Genomic DNA, 18,226 nt, shown 5'->3' with positions numbered 1-18,226 from the left:
GTCTAACAACTTGCTTTGAATGAACATTAGTTTGCAGCTCTGCTGTCATGTGGTTCATCCTCAGCTTCTTTTCCACTGCAGAGGTTCTTGCTCCTCAAATTTGCCAGTATTATCAGGAAACAATCATTCCCCATCCCAAGCTTGTTAAAGAGCTTTGGTTTTGCATTGTATCTTTTTCAAAGTGTTCTGTTTTGCTCTTTTGTTCTGCCCAAGAGTTCTGGAGAGAAGCAAGGTGGGGTGGTAGGGTTTTTTTTTTTTTGTTTGTTTGTTTATTTGCTTTTGATATGGTGTGCTTGGAATTTTTTTATTTAAGACTTTTAGGTTATACCAACGTGTGCCACTTTGCTGACAGACAGAAGGAGGGGAAAAGTGAGGACAGGCAATGAGAGACAGTAGTTTAGATTGGTACAGCTCTTGAGGGAATAGCACATCTGTTGGACTGAGCTTGGACAAAATATATCAAGGCTAACCCCCAGTCAAAGTAGCTCTGTTTTTCCCTGATTAAATAATAGACAAAATCACACCTGGTATCATGGGTTGCAGGTACCCTTCAGAGGTGTTGGCACCACATTTAATTGCAAAGGAAAAGTGTTAGTTGTGCCTTCCTTCCTGGAATGATTTAGCTGATATCCAGTGAGTCAGAAAGAAAGAAGCGAACATGGAGGAGAAAGTGCGGGATTTCCAGTGGGAGCATGCATAATATACTCCCTATTACTTTTATGTTTGTTTTTTATTACACTGATGTTTTTCTACAGAAAATGGTGTCATGCACTTTACTTTCTGCATTTTGGAATAATGGTGTGGCAGATTTAATTCAGAACTGATGCTTTCCTTATACTTCCTGGATGCAAGTATAAGTGATTGGGAAGGAAAAAAAAGCCTCACTCTATATAATTTCCCTTCAGTGAAGGATCTGAATGGCTTTTAAAATCTGGCAGCAAGCTCTAAGGTTTGAATTGCCATCATCAGTCAATTGCAAAACAATAATGGTTTTAATTAAGCAAAACCATGCTGCAGTCTTTAAGAGAATGATTTTTTTTTTTTTTTTCCTGTAATGAAGCTATCTTAATGGAAAAGGCCAGAGACAGAGGGCAGAACATGCAGAAGTCCTTTGACCTTAAAGGTCCTTTGGTGCAGTGTACAGTAGTACATTACCACACTCTGCTATGGTTTTACTGCTATTACAGGGCAATATAATTTAAACACGTTACAGTGTGGGATGACAAAGGGTGACTTGAATTGGTGCCCAGTTAGAATTGTTCACCTGCAAGTGCCATTGGCATCTCTGGGAATGTAATACCTGGGCACATGCTGCTGGTCTTCACTTTAGTTGTTATAGCTAAAGCTGCACTTTGAGGGTTCAGGTACCAAAGTGCAACAGAGCTGGAGTACAATTAAAAACTGTGGTTGTGTCACAGAGGAGAACTTAAAGATTGCCTCTAGAAATGTAGTTGAAGACCTGAAGTTTCTTTCAGAAGGGGTGCAGAGCAGGAGGGCATCTGCAGGAGGTGAGAACTTGCAGAGAGATTGGTAGGTAGGTCTTGCTTTCTCTGCAGAAGTTGAAAGATTTTTTTAAAAAATCTCACTGATGGACTGATTTTAAAACACATCAGTTTAACACTAATCTCAGTGTTGCTTTGCATGATGGGTGTGACTTGCTGAAGATAGTGAACAAGTTATGTATATAACTTGGCAGTAAAGATGTAGTTACTAGATTGAGTTGTCTCTATTTTACAGATACCTGAGCTAAGCCAATAAGTTGAAAAGGATTTGCCTGTCTCCACAGAACTAAGCTGCTTTTTGTCACAGTGTTGTGAATAGAATTTTTAGATTCCTTTATCATCTCAGCCATTTTAATTTCTTCCTTTAAATTAAATAAATAATAACTGTCAGGTTACTTGTTTAAGTATTTATATTTGATGTCCTGAAGGTGAATGGTGGTACAGTATATTACAGGATTTTAGTGTAGTAGGTCCACAGTATCAGCCCTTGATCTTGTGATTGTGACTGGCATTGATTTACCTTGGGAGCAGCCTTCATGGTATCTAGGAGCTTTTGCAGCATCTGTCCTGCTTTTAGAGTGGAGAAAGAAAAAAAAAAAACCAAAAAAAAAACAACTAAAAAAACCCATACTAAATAAATACAGTTGAAGAAGCTATAAAGGATATTAAATTGGAACTTTTCAAATTAATTTTAAATAGTATATGAGTTTTTTTTTCTGATAACTTGCATATCATACTTACCCCGAAAAGAGCTGCATGTAATGTTAGATGTCTCTGTTCTCATGGAGGACAAAAAGCCAGGTTAATTAAATGCTTTGTAACTTCTCATTTGAACTGATTGTCAGAGATGTGAACCTCTGCCTTTGCCTTGGACAATGGAAAGAGAACAAAACCTAAGCTGCTTTGCAGGCCACTTCTATGAAGAGATGTAATTTTGTGAGAAGTTTTCCATGGTTTGCTGTTGAGTCCATGAAAGCAGGCGGCTGAATGCAGTTTCCTGAGTTAAGTCTAGTTACAGCATTGGCATAGCACTCCTATTATATGGAAAACAAGGTTACCCTTGGCTAAACTGTCTTTCTTCCTTGCTATTATTCAGCTTAGCTTTGTTACTTTGTTACATCCTGTTTATCTTAACTCCTTTTCAGCTCACTGATGAAAGCCCTTGTCATGTATCTCTCAGGAGCAAATTGTAACTCATCTCAGCTCCCACTTTGCTGAGTTTAACAATCTTTTTGCAGAGGTGGCTCTTCCTTGCCTGCACAAGCCTTTCTCTGCATGTTGCAGGCTGGGCTGGGTGGTGTCCAGCTTACTGTAGCAAGTGTTTCTGACTAAGTTTCCTTGCTGCTGCTTGTAGCAACAGGAGCACACTGGCTGGTACACCCTGCTGAAGTATCTCTCTTTTTCTGTGACTGTGTTATCTGACTGGAAGGCCTTCTTTCTTCTTGGTTTTTCCCAACTGATAAGCTCCCATTTGGTAGCAGAAGTTCTTTTTAGTCTGTAGTGTGTTGCTTTATCTTGGTACTTTTTAACTTCTTTCTTTTACTTCAGTCCTGGTTCTCCTTTGTTAGTTTTGCTGTAAACTGGTGAATTGCATCAGGCATTTGAACACTGCTTTATGTATGAATCTTCCCTGAATTATTGTTTTGAGGAGTGCTTTGCTTATGACTCCATTTTTCTATGAATTAAGGATTTATCTTTATTAATCTTACTGTATATATTTATATGGTTGCCCCATCTGTACATTTTAATAAAGAAGCATCTTCTCCACATAGGAGCCTGTTGACTTGCCACAGTTTTATGGTGCCACAGTCAAAGATTTCTAACATGCCCTGTTGAAGCAAAATGGTAGATATTTCAGGTTAAAAATTATACTGGAAGGCATACTACTTGAAATGCTTTGACCTTAAGGTAAAAAATTTGATCCATAGAGTTATTTGCTACCTCCCAGTTATACAAACTTTGTTCTCTGAGTGTAAATAAAGAGGTGAAAGTGTGAAACTGAATGAACAATTTTGTTTCAAATGATAGAGAAGCTGTGTTATAAAATGTTAACACTCAGCATTTTTTGGTAGGTTTTTTGTGGTTTTGTTCCTATACTTATTACTTACTGCCCCTCTCCCACAAAAATAAAATTCTATACTACTAGCCTGTTTATTTGGGTTGAGTCAGACGGAAATAATTTGTACTTTTTGTGTCTTTCAGACTTCATTAAAAAAAGAACTGGATACACATGCTGAATTTCATTTGTGAAAGGTGGAGTAAGGTAAGATAATTTTAGTGATTACTACTGTAATGTGTGATAATCTGTTGACACTGAGGGCAAGGGTTCAAGGATTCATCATAAATTAGGTGCAGAGAAATCTAAAGGAACTTCAGCCTTGGAAATAATGAAACACTGGCAAAGTTTGATGTTCTGGTACCAGTGGCATGCTTTTGCCCTATGGTTTGTATTGTGGGTAGTTCATTATGTTGACCAGGGGTTTTCTGTTCTTACTTAGTTGCCCACAGAAGTGAGGAAGTTCAATAGCTAGTGACTGTAGGATATGTTTGTATGTGGACAAATTATGTGTTTCTGGAAGTCTGTGAGGTTTAAAGTACAGCCTATGCTGAAAGGCCAATATTTGTTGCCTGTTTCTACTGTAAGAGCAAACCAGTCTTTCTTTAGTTTTTCTCCTTAAACATCCAGAGATGGAAGAAGGCAGGTCTGCCTGTCATTGAGCATTGCTGTAGCATAGAGCACCATCCCAGGGGAACTGAACCCTGCTGGGCACTTCACAAACATTTGCCAAGTATTTGCTTCTCCACAGTGAAAGAGCTGCTTTATGCCCTGTGCTGTGGCAAGGTGCAGAGGCTGATGGTCGTATTACTGGGCCCTGAGACAAATCTCTGTCATGGTGAAGCTTCTCTTAACAGAAGTGAGAAGACTCTTGGCCACTCATTTCCAAGCAAAGTTCAGTCATATGACTCCTCTTGCTTCCTGTGTGCAGAGCAGCTGTGTTTCGAGCTGAGCAGCTGCTTTTGGTATTCCAGAGAGTAAGAGAAGTTGTGCCACATATTCTGATGAGATGGGGGATGTGGCCTGAACTGCAAGGCAGTATGAAGCACATTAATAAAATGAGTCTTCTGGTAGAGGCAGGAGGTTTTGCTGGTGTGGGAATAGGAGGCAGTGAGAGGTGAAACAGGATGCTCTTGGTCAAATGTGATGCTTATGGTTGCATGCAGAAATTGAGGATGGACCTTAGTGTCTTTGTCCTTGATGTAGTGCCTTTAGTGCTCTTTTACAGAGTTCAGCAAATAATGAATGGTGGAGTAGAGTCAATGGTGAACTGTATTGACTATTCAGAGATGTTATTCCCTTCTCCTGCTAAGGGAGTTCAAATTGTAAGATCAAGCAGACAAAGCAGATATACTTTCTTCTGCAGCATTGCTTTCCTCGTGTTAAATTTGTGTCTTAATGCAGACTGAGAATCAATTACTGAAAAGTCTAGAGAGGTGTGCTGCCATAATTGTGCCTACATCTGAAATTAAAGCAAATGGTCGATACCATGGACTGTTGTTTAATTGGGGCAGAATGGAATAGAGTGCACAACAGAGTGCTCTAGAGGCTTATGTATAATTTTTTTTCCTTTCACCATCTTGAACTGCTCAATGAAGAACAACTTGGAAATCAGGCATGCACTTACAGTTCTTTCTCCATCCCAAGAAGGTCAGGATAAAGTTGCCAGCAGCAAATTAGTATTGCCAGACCCTGTAGCTATATTGTGACTGTAAAGGAATTGCAGTAATACTAGTCATTCATACTATCTTTCTGTCTTTTGTTAATCATTGTCTTCATTGGAAAAGAAATGCCTGAGGCAATCCTTCATCTCCATCCAATGCAGTGCTGTTTCTTGCTGAAGAAATTAAAAAAGAATTCTCATTCTACCCCAAGACAGCTATGACTTCTCCCCTGTGGGGTCTATCACCACACTTGCAAAGAAATCCATAATAATAGAGCTAAAATCCAGCATTTGGGGCTCTCCTACAGGGACAGCATATCATCCTAATTAAGTGTTTCTCAAATACAGCCTTGGCTGTGTAACTCACTCTGTATTGTCAGATTATACTACCTGCTTTGTGTTAGATTAGGTCCAGAGAGAAAATAGGAGAGAAGGAAAAGAGAATGCCACCACTTCTGTTTGCCTGCTTGCTTGGTATTTTGCTGCATACTTTCTTTCCACTAGTGTAGATTTAGTGGCTTCTTATAAGGAGTCAAAGTCTGTGTTGCATATGTAAAGCTCCACATAGTTTTTTTATTAAGGCTTCTTAATTGTGTATAAGACAGGATGACATATCTGAAAAATAAAAAGTACTGGTGTAGACGATGAAAGCACAAACAGCATGGGTGACTGACTAAGAAGAGGTGATCATTAATATAAGCACAGCGAGCTGCTTTATGATTATTGTTGTTAGCTTTTACTGCAAGTTTACTATCTGCTTTTACAATTTGGGGTTTTTTAGCAAAAACCACCAACATTTACTAGTTTGTGCCTTTTTCTTTCTTGCCAATTTGTAAAGTATGAATGAAGAGCAGGCCATGTGTAACTGTGTGGCTGTGTTAGATGTGCAGTGCTCTTGTTTCTTAGAGCATAATGTTCAAAATCCTCCTGTTAATGCTAGATTGATTCCTGCCACATGCCAATGTGGCATGTATAATTGCAGTACCTACACGTGCAGTCATTGCATGATGTGTGGTGCTTGGCCTTTCTGTAATATTCTGTATTCCATTAGAGGGTTTTCTGACTGCTGGCTTTAGTATACAGAGCTGACCATGGCTTTTAGCAGTGGAGAGAGAGATGAAGAACTGAATATTACACGAAGGCATAATGATGTTGAATAGAGCCTGAATACAGGGAGAGAGAAAGAGAGGAGAGTAAGAGGACATAATGTCACATAGCTAATGAGAACAGCTGAAGAGGGCACAGGGAGAAGGCAGAGACAGAATTTCAAATCTTTAAGTGTCTGGAAACGACAGTGATCTATGAGCTATTACTTTGGTTCTTTCTGTCTTCTTCTGCTTTCTGTCTCTTTTTATAACTATTTTAATAATAATTAAATATTTTTATAATATATATTATTATATTTTATGTAATGCAAAATATTTTATAAATATTTTGTCTATATTATGTTCTATGCAAGCACAAAAATGGAGCTTTTTCTGGAATTAAATGCTACTCTTACATCAAGCCCTTTAAATTCTACTGAACTTTATCCTGCCCAAGCTTGCATTCAATTCAATAACATTAATTTTACTCCTGTGTTTGCATTTTAATTATAAAGCTGTTACAATATTTAAATTACAAAATGTCGAGTACCTAATTGTTAATAATCTCAGTACTATCCTTGGGAAATACATAGATGAACTACCACAGAATAATAATGAGGGTTTCAATAATAATTGTATCACTAAAACATATTGTGAGAATTAACAATCTGAGCCATCTAAACCAACCTTCAAAACCAGCTGCCTACCATGCTTTAATTCTTGAAAACTCTGCATTTGGATAATTTCCTGTTTCATCACTATTTTCCTTTTAGCTAGGTAGATAAGATAGAAATTGACTGTGTAGGTTCTCAGGTACAGACTTCCCCAGATCAAAAGGTCTGGACTGTGCAGTACAAACACACTTGTAAACACTCTGTACAGTGTCCATATGTATGGACTGCAATAGCTTGAAGCACTGCAATAAAAGACAAGAAATCTGCAGTTTGCTTCAGACTGAGGCATTGCTAGCATGCTACTCTCTGAAGAATAAATAGCAGAATAGGCTCATAGTTATTTTTAACTTTAGTGCAGGATTTTTCATAACTTTGGGGAGAGCAGGGAAATATTTTGAATTCATATCTTTAATCTGAAGTCAGACATCTCAATAAAAGTCCTTTGTCATCACTGCGGATCTGCAGCCCTTGGTAAAGTCAGGAGTAATTGTCAGTGATCTGAATTCTCCCAAAAAGTCAGGTCAGTCTTAAAATCTACACCAGGAGAAATCTCAACTCTTCTGTTTGTTTCAGTGGAACTGAAACTTATGGGTATATGTCTTCTTGTGTGCTACTCCTAAGCTCAGTCACCTTGCTGAACCAGAATTTGTTTGATCATATAATCTCCTGAATTGGAAGGAACCCACTAGGATCATCAAGTCCAGCTCTTGATCCTACACAGGACAGCCCCAAGAATCCCAGCATGTGCCTGAGAGTGTTGTCCAAATGCTTCTTGAACCTGGTCAGGCTCGTGCTGTGACCTCTTCCCTGGGGAGCCTGTTCCAGTGCCCAACCACCTTCTGGGTGAGGAACCTTTTCCTGATATCCAACCTGACCTTGTCAATACAGCTTCATCCATTCCTTTGGAATCCTATCACTGGTCACCAAAAAGAAGAGATTGGTTCCTGCCCTTCCACTTGTACCCCTCCTATTGGATGCCTCATAGCTATTAATTTAGCACAATTAGACATTTTTAGCTGTGATGTTCAAGAGAAATCTTAACTCTTGCCTATTTTGACTGTTGTGTGAAGTTCAGGCAGCTACAAACCTATTTCTAAAGCACTAAGATGCACAACTCACACTTTTTCTGTTTGAAGAATGAATCAATAAGTGAGTATATTAAAATTCAGGCCAAATTTGTCTCAAGGAGGCAACATAGACAAATATTACCTTTTAACAAGATGATTACTTTCAGCTCAAGGCAGAGAAATGCAAAAGTGGGTCAGAAAAAGAACTTAAAATTGCAGACTAAGGAAATGTTTTGTGCTTTTAAGGGTTTCTTTTTGCATTTTTTGTCAAGCTGGCTGAGATACCAAATGCTAAAACAACAAGAAGAGGAAGAAAAACAACACAAAATTCTTACAGCATGTTAACAGTTTTCTTGTATTTATTCTTTTAATAAACCTTTTGAATATTATCAAAAAATTATCATGCCTTATAACAGAAACTTTTCCAGATGTTACATGCTCGAGTGACCCAAGTAATCAAAAAGCCTACATAAACGTAATTCAACAGTTTGTGAATATAAGAAATTGTACTGAATAATAAGAATTTAAGGTACTTTGTGACTCTTAGAGACTTGTGTGACAAAATCCCACAAACATTTCAGATTTGCACTGGGATTTCACATAGAATCATTAAGACTGGAAAAGACTCCCAAGATCATTGAGTCCAACACATATAATGTTATACAAGGGCTTTACCTATATCTGTGTTTTTGTCTCAGGAGGTTTCAGGAAGTCTTGGGTGCTTTACACATGATTTTACATTTCTTGGAAGAAGCATCCAGTTATTGCATCTTTCATATTTTAAAATCAATCAGACTTTCTGGCTGTCAGAATTGCTTTTTAAGTTGCTCCATTGGGAGTTTCCAATTTGGGAATTTCTTAAAAGTACCTTTTTATGTATGATTGAAATCTAGATCTCTTACTCAGATGTTTTTTAGACGATTTTTATTACTCATACTATTGAATTTTATATGCAAAAGATATGATCTAGGCAACTTCAGTCTTGTTAATTTGACCCTAATAACCTTAGAATTTTTTTTAAGGAATAAATAATTAAAAACATGGGAGTTGAGTGGAGGGAAGATGAAACACAATCTATTTTTCTAAGATAGGTCGTGTCAAGCTGGCCTAGATCTTTTTTTAATAAGAAAGTAGGTTTTCTAGAAAAATAAATGGGCTAGATCTGGTCTCTCTGGATTCTGAGCTGTTTAACAAGGTGCTGCATCAAAAATACTGTTCAAGGTGGCAGAAGATAAGGTTAGTGTAAGAACTGTAAATGCACCCAAAGAACTGACACAGGAGAGAGAGAAGGAGGTAGATATACGTGATGAATTATTCTCTGGGGGTTGACTTGTTTATTTTTCTTGAGGCTTTTTTGTTTGTTTTGTCTTGTTTTATTCTGCAGTTGATATTGTTGGCATGCTGCATTGAAAGCAGGCTGTTGAAACTCGTGGATGGGAGGATATTAATTTCTAGTGCACAGTTTTAGATAGTGTAACTATACAGTTAATTGGACAATTAGATAATCCTAAAGGGATGGAATTCAACCCAGCAAAGTGTCATGAATTCTCTTACCCAGTTTAACCTTGGTGTCAAAATTAGCAATATGACAGTCTTATGTAATCAGTGGAAAGGGGCAGATTTTTAATTAGGCACCCAACTCCTGCTTTCTGTCTTGACTGTTAACAGAGCCTGGGCACCTGACTGGCATCAGTGCTGAATGCCTGAAACTGGATGGTGCTACAGCCTCAGCTTAGGAAGTAATGCAACAACTTTTCCTATGAAGAGGGAATTCAGCAATGGAAGATTTTGAAGGAGAAAGGCCTATATGAGGGTAAGTGGGTTCAAGTTTGTTTTTAGTCTGTCAATTTGATATCATCATGAAAATGATGTACGGGGTACAGGCAAGTGTTAAAAAGGTATTTCCAGTTGAGAGAGGGCTGGGTGCATTTGGGCTGGGGACCTGATCTAGAATGAGTGTGCAACACTTCTTGCAGTATCTGAGAAATTTCACGTCAATATGTAATAGAGGCAGAGAAAACTGAAAGAAGGTAGATTTAGATTAGATATGAAGAAGTAATTTTTTATGGTGTGAGTGGTGAGACAAGTTGCCCAAAGAAGCTGTGGATGCCTCATCCTTGGCAGTGTTCAAAGACAGGTTGGATGCTGCTCTGAACAACCTGATCTAGTGGAAAGTGTCCCTGCCATGGCAGGTTTGGTTGGTTTTTAAGGTCCATTCCAACCCAAACCATTCTGTGGAAAACTGCAGGGATGATCAAAGTGCTTATGTTACAAGAGGAGTCTGAGAGACTGAGAGCTGTGTTGGATATGTCAGAGAGACTGATAAAATGGGAAATGTAATTACCACAGCTCTGCTGTTAGAGTTATGGGGAGCTTTGAAATGTGGCTGATACCAGCTAGATGCAGGATGTCTGCAGACCATCACAGAACTAATGCAGGTCTACGTGCAACATTATGGTACTGCAGGAAGATTATGATACCAAACCAGAAGTTTTTACTTGTGTGATTTAGAGGTGATGCAAACTGAATATATGACATGTCTTACTGATTGAGTTTGTGCATGCACCTAGCATGTGGATAAAATATTTAACCAACATAGAAGGCACAGTGATAATTGCATAATACATGACATAGTCAGTAGGAGAATGCTTTATGTACAGTTAGGGACAAGCTTAAAGATTTATGAAGGTCAATGATTGCTTAGATTATTTGGACTTAGGCTGTTTGGCAGCTTGTGCTCTTTGATGGCTCCTGCAGAGTGTGATGCTTACTGTCTGCTGTATTGCCCTGCAATTGCCCTGCATGGCACAGGGAAAGCTGTGTCATAAATCAGGCTTTGAGTGAATTTGCAGGGCTGGACAAAGGCATGTTAAGCTTAGCCTGTGACAAAGATACATTTAGAAGCTGACTGCTGGATAGCAAACTCATGACCACTGAGAGAAAAGCTTGCTCTGAAGTAAAAACTGTGGTTGTAGATCCATGATCTGCCTGTAGTGACAACTGATGGGTGCAGCACTTACAGTCAGTGACAGCCCTTGCTCCAGATACCTCCTTAGTTTGGCAAACACTGAAACTTAAAACTGTATGTTAGTGAAGGGCTGCCCTTTCCCTGGATGCTGCTTTGTCCCAACACTGGGTTCAAAAAGGTGTTGAATCCTTTGAGCAAGGGTGAGTAATGTGCTTTCTGCTCTGTTGCAAATCCTGAGTTGCTCTAATTGGCTTTACCAGCTATTAAGAGATTGATCAGATTGCTTCTTTACCAGAAGTCTTCATAAAATAGCAGGAGGAAAATGTCACATAAAGAAAATTTTTTAATGTACTTCTGGCAGCACTATGTTTAGTTCTCCAGTTATTTGTTCATTAATAAGGGCTTAGCCTGGGATTCTGAGGTTTTTAAGTGCTGAGAAATATCAGGGGAGAGTAGTATAGCTCCTCTTTTTTTTTTAATCCCTTCTGCTTTTTAATTAATTATTGTATAGTAGTACTAAGTTGTTATTGTTCTGTGGTAAAAACAATTATGTGATGATCTCACAGTCCTTAGCTGGAAAGTTGCCACAGTGAAGAAACTCTGTTTATGCATGAAACTGTCAGTAGTTTGGAAGGGGTTCTTCTGTTGGAAACAGAGTGCTTTGAATGACAGTCCAAGAGGAGGGATGACAAGGAGGGGAGGATTGAGAAGTATGAAAATGTGTAAGGGCTCTTTCAGGTTTATTTTTTATTAGTCATGGTCAACTACCTCAAATTTAGAATCTGTCCCAGTTTATATATCTGGTATTTTCCCCCCTGTATTCTAGGTTTTATTTAGCTCCAAGTCATGTTTTTCTGGCTAGTAAACTGGGCATTTATTTTGAAAATCTGTCTAAGCTTCTTCCTGAGAGACAAAACTTGGAGCATCTCAGGCCTGCATAGCTGTAACTTAAAAAGATACCCAGAAAAACTGGAAGAACATCACTTGAAGATGTTTCTGGAAAAGAAAAGTTGATAAGATCTGAGGGAACCCACTCAAATTTCAGGAAAAATGTATCTCGCAGTCATACTGGGGAAGAAGAAGAAACGGAATTTCCAGCAAACCCAGATTCTTTGTGTGTGGGAATGGGGGGTGAGGGGGATGGCTGTGGATTAAATAAGCACAATCTACTGTTGTAGATCATTACTAAACATGAGATGCTGGAATGCAAATTTAATCTTGTTTCATAGTCTCTTAAGATAGCTGTTTGAAAGTTAGAAAAAATGACCTTTTGAAGGTCATTTCCTTCCTGTCCTTCCCTACTCAATTCTATCTAGTTGCCTATTTTGCTTGACTTCAGTACAGTTCAGTGAAGTGAATTCCATACAAAGACTGTAACTCTTGCTTAAACTTTTTATAGCATGGTGTTTAATCAAGGTTAACACTGTCCTTATGCTTTGTTCACACATATTCTTAAAGGGTAATAAAAACCTAAATATTTTTCTACAACCAAACTACATGAACTAGTGAACTCTGTCTCTGCTGAGCTGTGTGCACGACAAGAGAGAAGATTGTTCCAATTTATTTGCATATTCTGCCATGATATTTTTTATAGTATGTCTGCTGTTAGGATAGAATATATGCTATAAAAACTAAAAAAAAAAATTGCCAAGGTATTTCAGGGGTTTGTAGTCAAGCATGATAGAGATAATTTATTCTTGAAATGTGTTTATGTTGATTTTGTTTTGAAACAAGACTGTGCAACTTATGGAATATTTATGTTCAAGATTGTTCTGTAATTTCTGTATTAAAAAACCCTTAATGCAGTTCCTCCTAAATTTTAACCTCAGAAATGTCTAAAATGTGAAGATAATCTGAAAGATGTGTTATAGAGCAGACCCTTGTAGGAGTATACTGTCTTTGAAAACATTTTAATAATAAGCTTTCTGAAATGATAATTTTGCCTTTTCTCCATTTTTACATGAGCAAAGAAGGAGAAAGTTTTAAAAGTGCTCTTCAGCTATTAATACTGAGCTATTTTTACTGGGACTTTTGAACATTGATCTTCTAAGTGGAGGCATTTTCACTTGTGGTTGTGCATATTCACTTTGGAGACTTTCCTTCAGTCAAATCTGCTGTGATCTGAGACAAGGTGATTTTTGGAGCTGTCCCAGGCAGCTGCCAAATACTGTCAAACATTCAAAGTGGAGGTGTAGAGAAAAACAGTGTGGAGGAATCTCCAGTTGTGTACATATGTAGGTTTAGTATAGTGTCCTGGAATCATCTTGGGATAGTGGGATTGATGGGCACAGGCCAAAGGTCTGAGGTTCAACAAGGTGAAGTGCTGGGTACTGCACTTAGTCACAACAACCCAGGCAGTGCTACAGGCTGGGGACAGAGTGGATGGAAAGGTGCCCATTGGAAAAGGACCTGGGGATGCTGGTGACAGCAGGTGAATGTGGTGGTGTCACCATCCCTGGAGGTACTCAAAACACTTGTATATGTGGCACTTGGGAGGCATAGCTTAGTAGTGGACTTGGCACTGCTGGGTTAGTGGTTGGAATGGATCTTAGTAGTCTTTCCAACCTACTGCAATGATTTTGTGATTTTTCAGAAACTTGTAGATCTCTACCTTGAGGTATTTTTCTTGTTACTCAGCTGGCACTCTTAAAGTCTGTCTATCCCACCCTATAAGTTGACCCAGACTCTACCTAATAAACATGACAGGTCCCTTAGTCTTCAGTGAAAACTGTTAGTACTAGGTGAACAAGACCTTACTTTTTAAACTGAATCCATAAGGCACCAACTACAATTTTTATGGGAGGCAAAGCAGCAAGTGTGAGCTAGCTTTGGTTTTCCTTTTTAAAAGGCTCTCATTTTGGTTTGAGGTACAGAGTAAGAACTTTGTCTTCAGAATAGAGAGAAGGGAAACTTTCTCCCTAGCTAAACTGCTCCAGAAACTTTAGGAAAACCCTCCTTTAAGATATTTTTCTACTGTATTATTGCTTAAATAACTGTGAGTCTCCGTGTATTCTGTTTTTTTTAATGCATGAGCCCAGGTTAATGCAGGAACTCCATAATTCGACTGTGAAGGTGATTTAATAACCTTTAAGAAAGGAAAAAAAAGTTAACAGCTTCCTTACAGAAATAAAGTAACAACTTTAGGAAAGAAGATGTAATAAACAAGTCGAAATGTGCCAAATTAGTGATTGAAATGTTGTGGTAGTAATCTGTTGGAAGTGGAAATACAGAAAAGATGGTAAACAATCAGACTGCAATCTGTTTTGTGCTATGCCATATTTTGCAGCAAAATCCACCATCCACTGTTATTGGGGAAAAAAAGTCTTACTTTCTAATTGTTTATATAAATGTAAAAATAGTTTAGTTTGCCGCTCTGAATTTTTTTCATTATATTTTTTGAATATTTTAGCAGAACAGTAATGAGTATCTTCACATGCCAGTCTAACAAGGTTTAAACTTGGCATAGAATTGCAATTATTTATCACCATAGTGATTTTGATGTTTCTGTTACAGAAAGAAAGAAAACCATCACTGCTTTATTCTGTTATTGTTTTTTAGTTCATAGGCCATAGAAATAGGAACTAGGTAAAAACAGAAATTAGTGTTTAAGGGCATTTAATATATTTTTAACAATAAGGTAGTGGATAATGCAAAATTTTTCAAGTCAACAATGATGCAGTATCAAACATTTGAGCTAGTTCAAGGATGAGTTCTTTAACTGTGTACTTAAATGTCTGTTGAAGATAAATTCTGAAAAAAAGTTTTTTGTGAATATTTAAGACATGGCATGTATCAATAGTTTTTGAATTACTTTAATAATAATAATAAAAAACTTCAATAATTTCCTGATATTTCTCCATGAGTCAGCTTTGAAAAACATATACTACCAGAAGAAAAGTTTTTTCTATTTTGGATTCAAAGTATGACAAATCAGCATTGTTTTGTGTGGTGCCTGTTGGTGCATTTTAAACTCAAACAATGGGTTGTATGTGTTAACCGCTTTGTTTTGATGAGTTAAGTAATAGTTATGAAATCAACCCTGCCACATAGAGTCTATTTCTTTGAGAAGGAAGGCTGGGAGATAAATGCTTTCAGATGGTATTTGATATGGAAGAATGAAAAAAACTGAAAGAAAAAGGTTTTGAGAACTGTTTTTTTAAGAAAGCTCTGCAGGGAGCAAAAGTCAAGCTGTGAGGCAGTGGTTATGGATACAAAGGACAAAACAGATGCCCAGAGCACTGGGAATGAGTGGTTCCAGTTGATTGTGTTGTACTATGTGTTTGTTGATATTTATTCAACTTTAGGAGTTGGAGAAGTGACTTTGGATGTACTCCAGCTTGTCTGAAATTGAGAGTTTTGATATCTTGCTATGCAGTGAAGGGAAGACAAAAAATATTTCATGTTTTTTTATTCAAGTCTTAAAGCAGCTTGTAACTGTCCCAGCACAGCTCCAGTCATCTGGTGCCACTCTTTGCGGGTCTTGTTTAAAAACTGTACTTCTTCCCCTTCCCTAGGAGCACCAAGAAGTACCAATAAGTACTTGGCATCCATTACAAAACATCTTTCATTAGACTAGACTAAATCAGTTTGCTAAATAGGAGCCTCACAGACTAGAAAAGATCTTTTCTATGTCCAGCTGCATCCATCACTACAGAGATGACACTGGCATATTCTAACTTAATGTTTTGGCTTTGAAGTCATTTAGCATAAAAGAAGTAAGATATCTCTTGTTCTGAGGTCTGTTTCCATATTAGTGATCAAAAAGGAAAATCTGAACATGAGAACTGAAATGATTTTGCTTTGTAAAAGTGCTTGGAAAACAGATGGCAATTACTACATAGTCACTGGTTTTCTAGAACTGAGGAGAAATTCACAGCATTATGCCCTGTTGAAACCTGCATTCTGAGTTGTAATTTTGGCACGCTAAGGAGTTCCAATATAACATGACAGGATGCATTAGGAAAGTGCATTTGGATAAGTGTTTGTGAATTCTATTCTTACTTATGCAGGATGGGCCATTGAACATGTTTTAACTCTAATTATTTGGATGCTGCTGTTGTCCACTCCCAGGTGGGATCTAATTTTATCTGCAGTTATTAAAGGCAGATATAGCTGCAGTTTCATGACATATGTTTTTATGCAAATGTTAATAAATATATTAACTTTTGCATCTTCTGTCTGACTGTACAGTCAAAATTCTATACCTTCTCACCCCCTCTGGATCTCTGAAAACACTCGTTTTACACTTTTTGTAAGGTCATAATTTACAGTACTAGTCATTTAAATTAGCCAAACAATTTAGGGGGATTAGGTCATATAATAACTTATAGAGTGTAAATGAAGGATAGAGGACAGTATTTTTGTGGCTTTTACGGTCTTTATTGTGAACTGAGGCTGCATACCTGACATTCTCTAGCACTCAGATAATTTCATAGACAAAAAAGGATGAAATGTAGTAGCTCTTAGCCTGTAGAGTGCTCCTTAAAAATCTTGTCTGTATTACCCCAGTGCCACCCCTCCTGAGGTACTTAGCTGCAGAGATATTCAAAATGGAAGAATTAACAAAGTGCTTGTTGGATACACAATAATACTACTTTTTCTGCATCATCCTTTAGTAGCTGGGCTTTCACAGGGCTTTGACACTTTGTGGCTTCAGTATTAAAAGGTCAAGGCTGCTCACCTTCATTTCAAGCAGCAGTTCCTGACTTCTTCCACATAGGTAATGCCAAACTGATTTTTTTTCCCCTAACTCACTTTGTTTTGGATTAGCAAATGTGCTAATTGTTTGTAACTGTATAGTTTATGAAGAACTATTTGCCCTGTAGGGTTTCAATTGCACTTCGTTTTGGTTTTCATTGTTGAAAAAAGATTGCTTTCTTTTTTTTCTTTCTTATTTGCATAAAGAAAGTTATTAATAGACTTTCCCTTTTCAGAACTGGAAAACACCCAGAAAGACATTTGCTCACGCTTTCCAAATGCAAGTTTGCTTCTAAATTGAGACCAAACATGGAAAAATTTAGAATGTTAGGTGATTATTTTGTGTAGTTCTGAGCAGAAGGAAACAGCTGTTTAGTTTTTAGAATATTTAAGTTGGTGATTTTAAATTGTCCATGAACTATGCAAATAAAGTTGGTGGGAAGTAACTGAGGAATACAACCCACAATCAGTAGCTTTAAATTAGCTTGTTCTTCCACTGGAAAATTCTCAGGGCATTTTCAAATTAGAAAAGATTTAAAGCTATTGATAACTGAGTTTAATAATGTCCCATTTAGTTTTGTCAAGCAGTTCTAGCTTATTTCACTTCTAAAAGTTAAAAAGTTGAGTTTTGTGACATTTGCTGTTTTAGAAAAATAGTTTGACAGAGATACATTACAGTGGTGTCCGTGATTCACAGAGTGATTCTCTGTGGGCAGACAATCATATTATGTTTTCAGTGGAAACAGATATATTGTGCTTGTAATGTGGAAATTATCCAAATGATCACAAACTGTCCTGAGTAGCCTCTTATGGCTAGCTCTCATTCTTTCATCTTTAGTCTATAAAGATTCTGTAAATAAAGCTGTAGAGTAGAGAGGAGATCTGCAGGACCTGAAAAGGCTGGAAGCAGTAAAATTAGTGCTCCTAACTGTTGAAGAAATTATGTCATATAGCACAAGACTGCAGCATCTGCTGGTACATGTAAACACTGAAGAATGGCACAAAATTCCACATATGTACTGTTACACTCAGAATCTTTTTTATGTAAGTGCAAAGATGAAATTCATGTTATATTTAAAGACAAGTAGTTGTTATTATAATTAAAAGTCATTACAGCCTGATCCAGGAATCATTACTTGGCTAGATCCAATAATTACTGGAAAATAAATAATGCTTCTGTATAGGGGAAAAGTCTCAATAAGTAACTGCAGTTAAATTCACTAAACACATAAAGCATGTACCTCTATCATGCTGTAATGCTCATCTTTTTCCTCCCCCTCTGGACTCTGTGTGGTTTCATTCTGGTGGTGGGTATGTGGAGGCATTTCAGCAGTTGTCAGCATCCAAAGGACTTCACATACTGAAGGATCTGAATATCTGAGGAATATGATGTTCTTGTTGGTAGTTTCTTCTTCTCCACTCTAGGATCCACTTAGGGTCATTTTTATGTTTGCTGACAAGCTTTTAAACTTGATTATTTTTTGGTTGGTCTGCAGCTCTGAGTTATGTCCACA

General features: G+C 37.6%; 1 protein-coding gene across 21 annotated transcripts in view; it reads left to right on the top strand.

The window, feature by feature from the left end:
• The window catches only part of INPP4A (inositol polyphosphate-4-phosphatase type I A), a 110,256-nt gene that overhangs the window by 36,249 nt on the left and 55,781 nt on the right, over window positions 1-18,226 (top strand). For 15 of the 21 annotated variants that reach the window (XM_056490992.1, XM_056490044.1, XM_056491418.1 and 12 more), the window contains exons 2-3: window positions 3,705-3,765; window positions 9,716-9,860. The gene's annotated coding sequence lies outside the window, so the exon portion shown is untranslated. The remainder of the gene's footprint in view (window positions 1-3,704; window positions 3,766-9,715; window positions 9,861-18,226) is intronic. The other 6 variants (XM_056491161.1, XM_056491584.1, XM_056491338.1 and 3 more) reach the window with 1 other exon arrangement.

Source organism: Oenanthe melanoleuca, chromosome 1 (assembly GCF_029582105.1).
Source record: "Oenanthe melanoleuca isolate GR-GAL-2019-014 chromosome 1, OMel1.0, whole genome shotgun sequence".
In the NCBI taxonomy this organism is placed as follows: domain Eukaryota; kingdom Metazoa; phylum Chordata; class Aves; order Passeriformes; family Muscicapidae; genus Oenanthe; species Oenanthe melanoleuca.
This window is presented reverse-complemented; position numbering and strand designations above follow the sequence as displayed.